This window comes from Ambystoma mexicanum, chromosome 4q, assembly GCF_040938575.1.
Source record: "Ambystoma mexicanum isolate Mex_15411 chromosome 4q, UKY_AmexF1_1, whole genome shotgun sequence".
NCBI classification, from domain to species: Eukaryota; Metazoa; Chordata; class Amphibia; order Caudata; family Ambystomatidae; genus Ambystoma; species Ambystoma mexicanum.
In genome coordinates, this window is record NC_090928.1 from 1,120,068,633 (window position 1) to 1,120,080,703 (window position 12,071).

The 12,071-nt window shown below is 45.8% G+C and overlaps 1 long non-coding RNA gene across 1 annotated transcript in view; it reads left to right on the top strand.

The window, feature by feature from the left end:
• Positions 1–11,838, top strand: part of LOC138467152 (uncharacterized) — a 31,020-nt gene extending 19,182 nt beyond the window's left edge. The window contains exon 3 of the long non-coding RNA XR_011268077.1: positions 11,011–11,838. This is a non-coding gene — a long non-coding RNA (uncharacterized lncRNA). The remainder of the gene's footprint in view (positions 1–11,010) is intronic.
• Positions 11,839–12,071: the final 233 nt, after the last annotated feature.

Consider the following 12,071-nt stretch of genomic DNA (forward strand, 5'->3'; position numbering starts at 1 on the left):
GAGCTGAAATTGAAATTCATGTCGGCACCTGTCTTAAAGCATCCACGTCCCGAGCTCTCATACATAGTTGAAACCGATGCATCCAGTTTAGCCATGGGGGCTGTCCTGTCCCAAAAGGATCCTGAAACCGGTCAACTTCATCCAGTAGCCTTTTGGTCCAGAAAGTTCTCGGCCCCCGAGTTAAACTATGCTGTTACCGATAGAGTTGTTAGCCATCAAATCCGCCTTCAAGGCTTGGCGGCATTATCTTCTCGGTGCCAGGCACACCATTACTGTAATCACCGATCACAGGAACTTGCAGTATTTAAAAACAGCCAAGGCCCAATCATCGCGTCAACTTCGATGGGCATTATTCCTTGCCGAATTCGATTTCGTGATCACTTATCGACCAGGTTGTAAGAATGGTAAGGCAGATGCCTTATCCCGAATAGGGATGGGAGAAGCATATTCGAACCCAGAACCGGTGCCTATAATTCCAGAACAAAGCATTCTTGGCATAACTACTCTACAGACCTTAGAAGATATTCATTTAAAAATCCACCAACTTTTCGATTCAGCAGCCCTGCAGGACTGGGTGAAAAAGGGCCAAGATTATTCAGTCATCAATGACTTACCTTACTATCAAGGGCGTCTATTTCTACCACACAAGGGACTACAAGAACTAGTCATCTCCAATTACCATGATGCTCTGATGGAAGGGCACCCAGGTATTGCGAAGACTGAAGCTAAAATTAAAAGACAATTCTGGTGGCCTACCTGGCGGAAAGACGTAAAGTCATTTGTACTGTCTTGTGGCATCTGTGCCCAAAACAAAAGTCAGAAGAAAAAACTAGCTGGTCTTTTACAACCTTTAGATATTCCACCCACACCGTGGCACACTTTGTCTTTAGACTTTATTACAGATTTACCGCCATGTAATGGATTCAACACCATTCTAGTTATTGTGGATCTTTTTTCCAAGATGGCCCACTTTATTCATTTGAAAGGATTACCTTCCGCTTCAATTTTGGCCAAAGAATTTCTTGAAAACATTGTTCGAATACATGGATTTCCTTCCGTATTAATTTCTGACCGAGGTAGTCAGTTCATTTCGCAATTTTGGAAGAAATGTTGTCAATTGGCGCAAATCGACGTAACGTTATCAACCAGTCACCATCCCCAAACCGATGGTCAGATGGAGAGGACCAACCAGACTCTTGAACAATACCTACGTTGTATGCTTCATCAAACCGAAGGTAATTCGAAGGATAATTTATGGATTTCTGAATACGCATACAATAACTCTGTACATTCAGGAACCGGAAAAAGCCCCTTTTATACCATATATGAACATCATCCTCGAACCTCAAAACTCGATTCACGCCAGCACTCAGAAATGCCAGCAGTGACCCAAATGCACTCTACTATTACACAAGCCTTTAAGGAGGCAACATAACATTTGAAACAGGCAAAAGAAAAATACAAGAAAAATGCTGATCAACATAGAAGTGAGACTCCACCATATCAGATTGGAGATCAAGTTTGGCTGGCTACAAGACACATACCTCTGAAAGGAACTCAGACTTTTAATCCTAGATATTTGGGACCTTACACCATTAAGGCCATTATCAACCCGGTGGCCGTCAAATTAGAATTAACCTCTAATATGCGAATTCATCCTGTCTTTCATGTCTCACTTCTAAAACCAGTTGAACCCGGGACAAGATTAACCAAACCACCTGACCCCATCTTGATAGATGGAGAACCAGAATTCGAGGTAAAAAACATCCTGGACTGTAAAAGGTTTTTTTTATTTAATCGACTGGAAAGGTTACGGACCACAAGAAAGGTCATGGGAACCTAGTGACCACGTTCATGCTCCTCGGTTGGTGAGAAAATTCCATCGGAGCTTCCCAGACAAGCCAGGACCAAGGGGAAGAACAACTTTAGGAGGGGCCTTGGGGGGCTGGGGGAGTGCTGTCATGATGCCTACCCCGGGCATCCGGATCGAGTCCTTCAGCCCCGGGAACAGGCATCCAGATACTTGTTAAAACCCCAGCATCCCCGGCTGGGGCTGTTTGGGTTCAGTCCTGGCGCCATAGGCGCCAGGCTCATCTTAGAAACCAGTCCTGGCGCCAGGCTCATAGACATTACTTACCTCATGCAGACCATGCTGCAAATTAATCCAAGCCAACGTGAGGCCTGGATGGGACTATTTTGTTACAGGGACTATTTTTTACTCGGGTGTGGTTCTGGGGAACTTCTTACCTGGAACTACTTTGGAGGCTATTTAAACCACGCCCGAACAGCAGCACACGCTTCGCGTTATTCTGCATCCTGCAGCGTAACGCTCACCGTGCCTGCAAGTCAGCATCCAGTCTTCTGCCATGCCCGCCTCGAATCCGGAGCTCCTAGAAAAAGGGGAAAAAGGAAGAAAAGGTTAGATCACGGACATTATTTTAATTCCTTACCTGATTCCGGATCCAGCATGTCTCCGAGCCTGGAAAGGACATTATTCCAGCACGCGTCGCATCGCCAGCAGCAGCGCCGCGTTATACTCACCAGTCCACAGCATCTTTCGACTCGGCGCTGCCTCCATCATTTTCTTCGTCAAACTCCAGCACCTGGGGGAAAACAAAAGAAACAACCAGGTGAGCCAAGAGAGCCGACAAATACAATCTCTTACCACCATAGGCTTACCTGATTTACCACCAGAGGCATTACCCTTTAATACACCTCATCTTCATATGCCGCACCTATAAAGGGAGAGAAAACAACAAGTTAAACTCATACAACTTTTACCGGACAGTGTTGGGTAATACAGACTCTTACCTGAACGCCATCAGCTGCCTCCAGGCAACATTCTTTTGAACCAGCTGCAATTCAACAAGGGAATGGAACAAGAGTGAACATCGGACATATTGAACTCTTTGAATTTTATAAACCCTGGAGTCAATATTCCTCCGGATCTCCTCCAGTACCTTTAAACCAGTGAAGTAACTGGTATCTACGCGCCCCTGCATGCCATGCAGGATGGAGAGCTCATCATTTAAAAACATAAGGTGAGGTTACTAAAAGGGGATATCGGAGGTGACAAGTGGGGAGAACGAAAACAGTGGGAGGGGCCCATCACTAAAATCCATGGGTGGCTAAATCCCTTTCTCCACTTGCAGGAGAATACTTCTACGGATCAAGCAGACGAGATTAGGCGGGCCAGTCCAGACAGTCATCTCAGCACTACGCATCACGTTGGTGGAGACCGCAGCTGTCCAGGTCCGATCGATGCCCCTGTGGGAACCAGGTGAGCGTAACAGTTACATCGCGCAGCATGGACAATGTAATGCCGTATGCACAAAGGCTTAGGGACCTTCCAGCACGAAGGAGGGGAGAATTGGAAAAAGCATTCACTGCCACCAAAGACACCGGGAGATTGGATGGGGAGAATGGGGTAACAGCGAGATTGGACAGGGAGATTGGACTGACAGTTCCCCTTACTGGAAAAGGGGGCGGGGCAGCCTCAATACATATCATGGAAACATATCGACAAGGAAGATTTGAGGTTTAGGTTACCCTTGTTGACGGTGGGTGTGGGGAAATGGATATACGAAATGGAGAGGATGACAGTAGGATAGAAGTTAGCGGTAGAGGACATAAAAGGTTAACTAGTGGCGACCCTCGGAGAGGCTGCCGATGACGTGTGAAAAAGGGCTGGGTATCCTGGAGTGACCACCCAAAATACAGCACACAATGGTTCACCATTCGATAACTGCTGAGCAGCCATATGGCAAGCTCTAGGGGCACAGTACCCAGACACGTCAGATATTAGTGCGAACATGGCATGCAGAATGGGGAAAGACGAAGACCCCCTACAATGTATTCAGGCTATTCAAGAGTTGTGGAGACTTGAAATGCGAGAACCGTGGGACAAAACAGTGGCATTATTTTATCATATACTATGTCAAGGGTTGCCAGAACAAGTGCAAAGGCAACTAAAGAAGTTGGTGGGGTTGGAGGCAAAACCGTGGTCAGAAATTCATGTCACGATAGTACATTACTGCAGGTTAATGCAGGAAAGCACAAGGAAAAAGCATGAGGAAAGGAAGCAGGAAGAGGCGGAGTTAGTGCAGAAAAAACTGTCTAAATACGCGATGGAAGGAGCAGTATTAACAAGCATCGGAGTACAAGGTGCACCACAGACACAGTGCGCACCGCCGCCCGCGGTAGAAGAGTTCATGGGGTGGGGGATTCACAGTATGGGTTCCGAGGAAGAGGGAGGCCACCAAGGGGATGCGGGTATGGTCATCAAATACAACAAAGCCAAGGGGGATTTTTGGGAGGGTATCGCGGATATGGGCAACAAATGCAGCAGGGCCCGAAGAGTTCGCTGGGGAGTATCAGAGGCAAATGAGGGAACCACCCCAGTGCTGGGTGTGCGGACAGGTTGGGCACATCTCTAGAGTGTGCAGGAGAAGAGGGGGATGCCATAGAATGGAGGAATGCAATACCAGCCAACAGAATAAGTATTATGCCCATGACTAGACACAATAACAAGGACAGGCACCAAACGCATACCCGCAGACACACCAGCCCATGACACAGACACCACAAATGTAGGCACCAGCGCAACAGTATTCACAGGCACCACCGATACCACAGATGCAGAATAACATGCAGCAATCATACACAGCACAGCAAAACGATGGGACACTGGCACACATGGACTCCATGGCAACGACACCCATTAGAAAACTAGGGTGGGTTACCGTAGTGGGAGGCAACCCATTTGCAGGAAACGCCCACAGACAGACCTGATGTGTTCCATCCCATCGATTACACCCAACCCGGTGGAGGAACGAAGCAGAGGGGTGACGATAGGTGACAAAACATTCTCCTTTCTTGTAGACACATGGGTGACTAAATCCTGCATCCGGGAGGGGAAGTATAGAATGTCAGGCAACGGCATGAATGCTTATGGATTTTTTGGGGTGACGAAATTGGTTCCATTTACAGATGATATTGCACTTTCTATAGGAGAGCACGACCTAGCTCTACCCTTACTGTATTCCCTACAGACATCAGTAAATATAATGTGGAGTGACATCATGAGCAAACTTAACATGACCATCTCATTCATTGACAAAGGGATAGAGTATTCCATACCTGGGAAACACCTTCTAAACGTGAGAGAAATTATTCAGCTTATTATGGACGCAAGTTACAGAGGGGGGTGCCAGCAGATGAGGAACTAGTTCGATATGGGACTGAAATAATAATAGCATGGCTCCCACGAATTCAGGGACAAATGTGGCGCCTTCCAAATGAGTACATGTTCAGGCCAGAACTATCATTAGACGAAAAGGAAGGGACGATGGTACCATTAGAAATAGAGGCAGTAATATTGGGATACGACTGGATAACAGTACATGGGACAGATGATACAGGGTGAGCATCGCAATCAGTCATCGCCATGGCCGAAGGGTACAGATTGACTACCCTACCGTTACAGATGAAGAACTGTTCAAAGACAACCGATCAGATCATGAGGTAGTGTTTGAAATTAGCATCACATACTGGGTGAAACTACATTACAGAGAGGTACCACAGAGAATGGCGATGATGCTACAAGCAGCGCCAACATTTCTTGAGGAACACTTGGCAAAGGTCCTCAGCGTCTTATGGACCACAAGTCCCTATGATGTGCGGCTTCTGAAAAGGATAGGAGCAGTGAAAGGCAAGGGTATTTATGAGACAATTGCAGCAGTAGTGAAGAAAGGCATCCTAATACCATCAGAATCACTGTGCAAACCGACGGAGTACCTTGTCAAAAAGGCAACGGGGGAAATGTTGTTTTATACAGGCTTGCACACTCTGAACCATATTGTCGAAGCAGAATTTCCTTTAGTTTCGAATCCAGTGACAATATTATATAGAGTTTCCACGGAAGCTACCTAATTCACGGTCATAGATTTGAAGAATGATTTCTTCTCTATACCACTACACCCAGACTCACAAGACTTAAATTAGTTTCTATATAGAAATAAGTGAAACATACAAGACTTCCTCAAGGGTACTGCAAATCACCTTCCATATTCAACAGGGTAATTCAATGGATTTAGGAAATGTTAAGAGAGCGTTGTCATACAGTACGTAAACGACATATTGATTTGCTGCAAGATACAGACACTGTGTAGAGATGACTTTGTGCCTATGTTGACTGCACTAGCAGAAAAGGGATACAAGGTAGACATGGCTAAATTACATTATTGCCAGAAAGAAGTGTTATATATTGGACAACTGAGACCACCAGATGGGGCGAAAAGTGACACCAGAAAGAGCAGAGGGTACATTACAATCAACAAAAGAAATGACTCAGGCATTTGACAAGCTGAAAGAAGCAATATGCACAGCTCCTGTGTTGGGGATCCCAGACGATCAAAGTGAATTCCTCTTATTCTCGCACTCCAATGGAGTGGTTATGACTGCAGTACTGACACAAAAGACAAGTATGGGGCACAAACCTCTAGCATATTACAGTGGGAAATTAGATCCAGTAATGAGAGGACACTATGCGTGCGAACAGGCACTGGCAGCTGCTGCTGCATTTGCGGTAGACAAGTCAGCAAGTATTACCATGGGATGCAGCACCACTATTTACGTGCAGCAGGTTCTCTTCGCAATACTGGAAAGACCCAAAAACACATTGATGACACAGAGCGCTTCAGGGTACGAGGTGTTACTGTCAAACCCAGCGTTCAAGATAGTGAGATGCCAACTTGTCAGCCTGGCGGCTTTCATTGACGAATCCGTAGAGGAGGGCAACTATGTGCATGACCAACATAGAACAGTTCAGCGAGACCCCAAAGGTGCAGGAGAATGTAATCAAGGGAAGAGACATGCTTTATATTGACGGGTTGTCAACGATTGACCAAATGACTGGGAAAAGACATACTGGGACAGCAGTAGTGAGATTAGAGGAGGACGTCACGAGTGAGGTGGTGACAAGCGCACGTCTACCATCACATCTTTTAGCACAAGCAGCAGAATTAGTAGCATTAATATTGGCACTGGAGCACAGCAAAGGGAAAGAAGTAACAGTGTATTCAGATTCAGCCTATGTGACATCCACAGTGCATTCTGGGCTGTCACGTTGGCTGAGGAAGGGCTTCATACGTGCTGATGGGTCACCGGTGTAGCACGCACTATTATTGGGAAGACTGATAGAGGCACTCCAGTACCCAATGCGCATGGCAGTGGCGAAGTGCCAAGCACGCCCGAAGGGGGGACCCCATGTTTAGGGGCAACGAGGCAGCAGACGCAGAAGTAAAACACACCATCTATTTTGGGGAAATTTTAGAAATGGATGCTTCATCCCCAGCACGCAACTATGTGCGAACAATGATATTAAAAGAAGGATATAACACATTACCAGTGACACAGATTATGGAATTGCAGGGAGTCTTACCAAAGGAACAAAAGGAATTGTGGATAAGGAGGGGATGTACAATGTCTCCGACAGACGCCTTATGGCGGCAAAACAACACAGGAAAAGTGGTAATGCCATTCTCTTTATTGCACACTGCACTGACACACTTAAACCATCCTACATATATGGCGAAGGAGGTGCTTGCTGCTCATATTGGAGAAGATTGGTTCTGTTCTAATTTGGCAGAACATGTGGCTGAATTCATAACTAATTATAAACAATTTACAGCAGGCCATACACTAAGGGTAGGGAGAGAAGCCATACTTCACCCAATGGGTCCATTCCAACACCCGCACGTCGACTATGTTGACATGCTCCAAGTATGCCAGGGCTATCACTACATGATAGTGGTTGTGTGCCCATTTTCCCGATGGATGGAAGCCGGTCCCTGTTCCCACCTTGATGCCATTAGAGCGGCAAAATTCCTGGTTCGATAAATCTTCCCACGATGGGGCGTGTGTGAGGTCCTGCAGTCTGACAATGGCCCTCACTTTGCCAATGAGATGTTCCACCATATCACAACTTTGCTGGGAATACAACACAAATTCTCTTCCGCAAGCAAATGGGATGTGTGAGCGTCTCAACGGCTGCTCAAAAAGACATTACCAAAATTAAAACGACCCTTAACAAGAGTTAGCTAAACTGTCTTCCATTTGCATTATTCGTGTTGTGCAACAAACCAGAGTCCGGCCACCATTTAACCCCACATGAGGTGGTGACAGGACGCCACATGAGACTTCCCCTGACTCCTCCCACTGTCATGGATTATGGATAAGGGACAACAAGCCTGGTAAGACAGTTGGTCACAGATCAGGCGACTTTACAGATGAAAAAGGCAATAACAAAAAACTACAAATGTTCATTGAATACAAAGCACACACTTCCACATAATGCAAGGGCTGTTGACATGGGACAAAAGCAGACACTTGGTTCAGATAATATAGTTCCTTGAATAAATAACACATGTGGTTTTAACAAAGAACATACACTTGCTTTCTTGGCTTTAGCGAAAGGCGATGATCAGGAAATGGTAGCTTCCCCCTCCAGCAGAGAAACCTAACCGCATGTGGCAACTTCCTGTCTTAAACGGCACGTAGCAAAGTCAGGAGATGCTTTTCACACCATTTAGATCTGATAAGCAGTCAAAGGACAGGAGGCACCAAAATACACACGCACAGTTAAGAGAGTGTGGAAGCAAGTGACATGTGTTACCCCTTCAGAAGCCCATTGTCATGACCACTGTGAGGGAGCACACGTTGTGCCACAAGCAGGCTCCCACCAGAACCCTGGGGGCCTTAAAACCACTGCAAAAGGGCTCCTGGAGCCAGTCCTGGCATCTTTGTCACCAGGCTCATATGTAGGAAGGAAGGGCTGTTCAGACTAGGTCCCATTTATGTAAATGGGCCTTTAAATCCAACATGGAAGCACCCACACAGTCTAGTTCTAAGAACCAAGCTATGCGGTCTAGTGTTTTGGGTGTGGCAGGCCTGGAACTACTTTACCTGGGCTATATAAACCACACCCTGACTGCAGAACATGCTTCAAGTTATTCTGCAATCCTCAGCGTGACGCTCACAGTGTCCAGCTCCTGGTCTTCAGCATCTTCCTGTAATCCTGCAAGAACAAGATTATTCTGCCGTATCTGAGAAAATACCATCCAGCACTCAGCATCTCAACTGGGCTGCAATCTGTGTAAACCGAGAGAAGAAACATCACTCACCTGTGAGTACTAGCTTAAGGACTTCCGGCAAACCGCTACCACAGCTGCTGTTCGAACATTGCGACCTGCAATAACGAGAAAGGGAAAAACAATATTAGAACACGTGCTTCCAAAACATTGAATTCCATCAGTCTTACCCGAATTCCATCGTGCTACGCCACGCTTCCATCCGGAGCACCACAGCAACATTTGCAAAGGAAAAGAGACATATTCAGGTTTGCTTTCAATATTAAACAACCGCACAGCGCTGTACTTACCTTATCGGATTCCGGGGGCCTGTTTTTCATCGCGCTCTCATCCACTCGCAGCACCACAGCGGCCTGTGAGGAGAAGAAGAAGAAAACACAGGTTAGATTTAAAAGACAATAAAGGCTTTACGCTTTCTCTTACCTAGAAAACGTGCCTCTCCATCCGGCACGCCAGCATCAAGACCTTCGCACCTGAAAAGAAGGAGATAAAGACATTAACGAATTCCCACCATAAACAGAACAAAGACTTACAATTAACAAACCTACCTGCCTATCAGCAGATTCGGGGTCACAGCAGGCCTGGGCCCAAGGAATGCGTACTGCACCAGTGAAGCAACTCAGGCAGCTCGCCAACAAACGTCCAGGGCCCCTGCACAAGAAACGCAGGACGGATAGCTCACCCTAAAAATAACTAAGATTCATTATTCAGCACTGGGCAACTACGCATTCAGGGTTCCAGATCTCAGAGCATTCCAGGCGCCACCGGGGATATCAGGTGAGCGTAACACACATTTAATGTAATGGAGTTTGTATTTGTGTGGAAGCAAGTAAAACTTTTCCCGTTCACTGAATGGAAGGCCAGTTACTATAGTGGAGACAAACAGTGGACACAGACAACACCTGTCTCTTAAGTTTGCACATAGGAATGCCATATGTTCAAGCAAAGCAAAGGAACATTCTTAAGCGTTAAGCTTTAACCTCCCACATGGCAGGATAATACACTCAGGTCTGATCCCTTTATTACATATAAAGGGCAAGCTAAATGAGAACAGGAAATTGTTCGCGCATCAAACAGCAGGCTCAAGTCGTGGGGGCTGGGGAGATATCCAATGCAGGCCCCAGAGCAGAAGCGAGGGAGAGACATACGCAGGCCCAGCTGGACAGGAAGCCGTGGGCGGTTCGTGTGCGCACATCTTGTCCTAAAGCGTGAGTTAAATGTGGAGTCTGGCTCTGTGCATTTTGACACTTTTCACCACTCCATAGCATAGCCCACCATAATATAAATCCCAGGTCACTCAAGCTGTTAAACTAAAAAGATGACTTGTTCTTTTTCTCTATTAATACAAACCATGCTCTTCACTTACATAACAGTTCTTTTCATATGTACGGTAATGTGCTATGTTATAGTTGCTGCTGTTATAGCATGTGCAATGCAAATCAGAGCTAGCTTGTAGAAGAAAGATGTGATATTAAATATATGACCTATTACCCTCAATGTCAATTGCGTATTTCTGAGTAATGCATGAGGATGGTGTCTCTTTGAGTCCAGAGAACTTGACAAATTTCCTGGCTGTATTTTGTTAAATTATGCTAATGGGTGCAAACACTCAGGAAGGCTGTCCCAAGCGCTAGGTCAACTCCTGCGGTGCCTATTATCATAAAATATGACTTCTGATTCCATTTCCACTTCCCACAGCCTCAAATGAGGTGGGGGGAGCTGGAATTTCACTTGAGCACAGGCAATAAAATTACCACTAGGGCTTTGAAAGATGCAGATGTCTGATGTATTGGGTCAAGAAATGTACGAGTACACCGCTTCCTTGATAGCAAGTGCCTCTTTTATTTCTCGTCAACTGCAGGGACAACGGGAGAGGCCTGAAGCAAGAGAAGAGAACAACGACCCAGAAGCAAACAAAGAACAATTGAAGCAACCACAGCTGTATCCAGGGGATCATGTATTGCTAAGAGACTTTACCAGGCGGTGGAATAAACTGCAGTTTACAGGACCATATACAGTAGAAAAAGTAACTAATTGTGCAGTAAAGCTACAAGGGAGGACAACTTGGAATTACCTGGGGGACACCAAGCCCTGCAAAGTGGTGGCCTCTCCTAGCACCAACAACGAAAGGGCCAACGATTCACAAGCAGAAGAACAAAGCAATTGCCTCGAAACATCACAACCCAGCAGAGGCCAACCTATGATTACTCGCTCCAGAGCAAGAGAGATAGGGAAAGGACTTCCTAACCATCCAGAGTGAGGGCACACTGTGTATTATTTTTCTTTCCGCACACTGACAGCATTCATTGTGAAAGTGCGACTATTATTATTGCATTGTGCCATGCTTCCCTTTGAATCTCATCCCGAAACCTTCCAAGGCCAATTTTTCCAATTTGTTAGGAGATCCAACAGCGATAGAAGACGCCATCATAATGTGTTTTTCTGTTTTTTTTATAGCTTATTTGGCCCAAACATACGCACACCTAGAGATAGGTAACCCTTCTGTGCTTGCAGTACTTTGTGATCCAAGAATATGCACAGTTTTGGAAAAACTATTCCTTCCTGCAATGACCCAACATCAAGTTAGCAGGAGTCTTAAATTAATAAAATACTAATACAATAATGCCTTTTTTAGTGCATTGTAGGCGGGCAACAAACATCATCAAGACTACACAAGAGTGCAAAGAAGAGTAAGTTATGGGAGGTATTATTAAAAGAATGCTTATTGTGTCCCGTGTCTTGTTTTCATGTGGTATTTTTACCCTCATCTTTTGGCAAGTGTCATATGTTGCAAGTGATACCGCTGTAACCTCTACTAACACAACCCCAATCCAGCAGGTGGAACGACCATGTCAGGTGGAAAGGTAAGCACTGTAAGTACAGTAAGGAGAGGTAGATGCAGTGCTGATGCAGACATGGGAG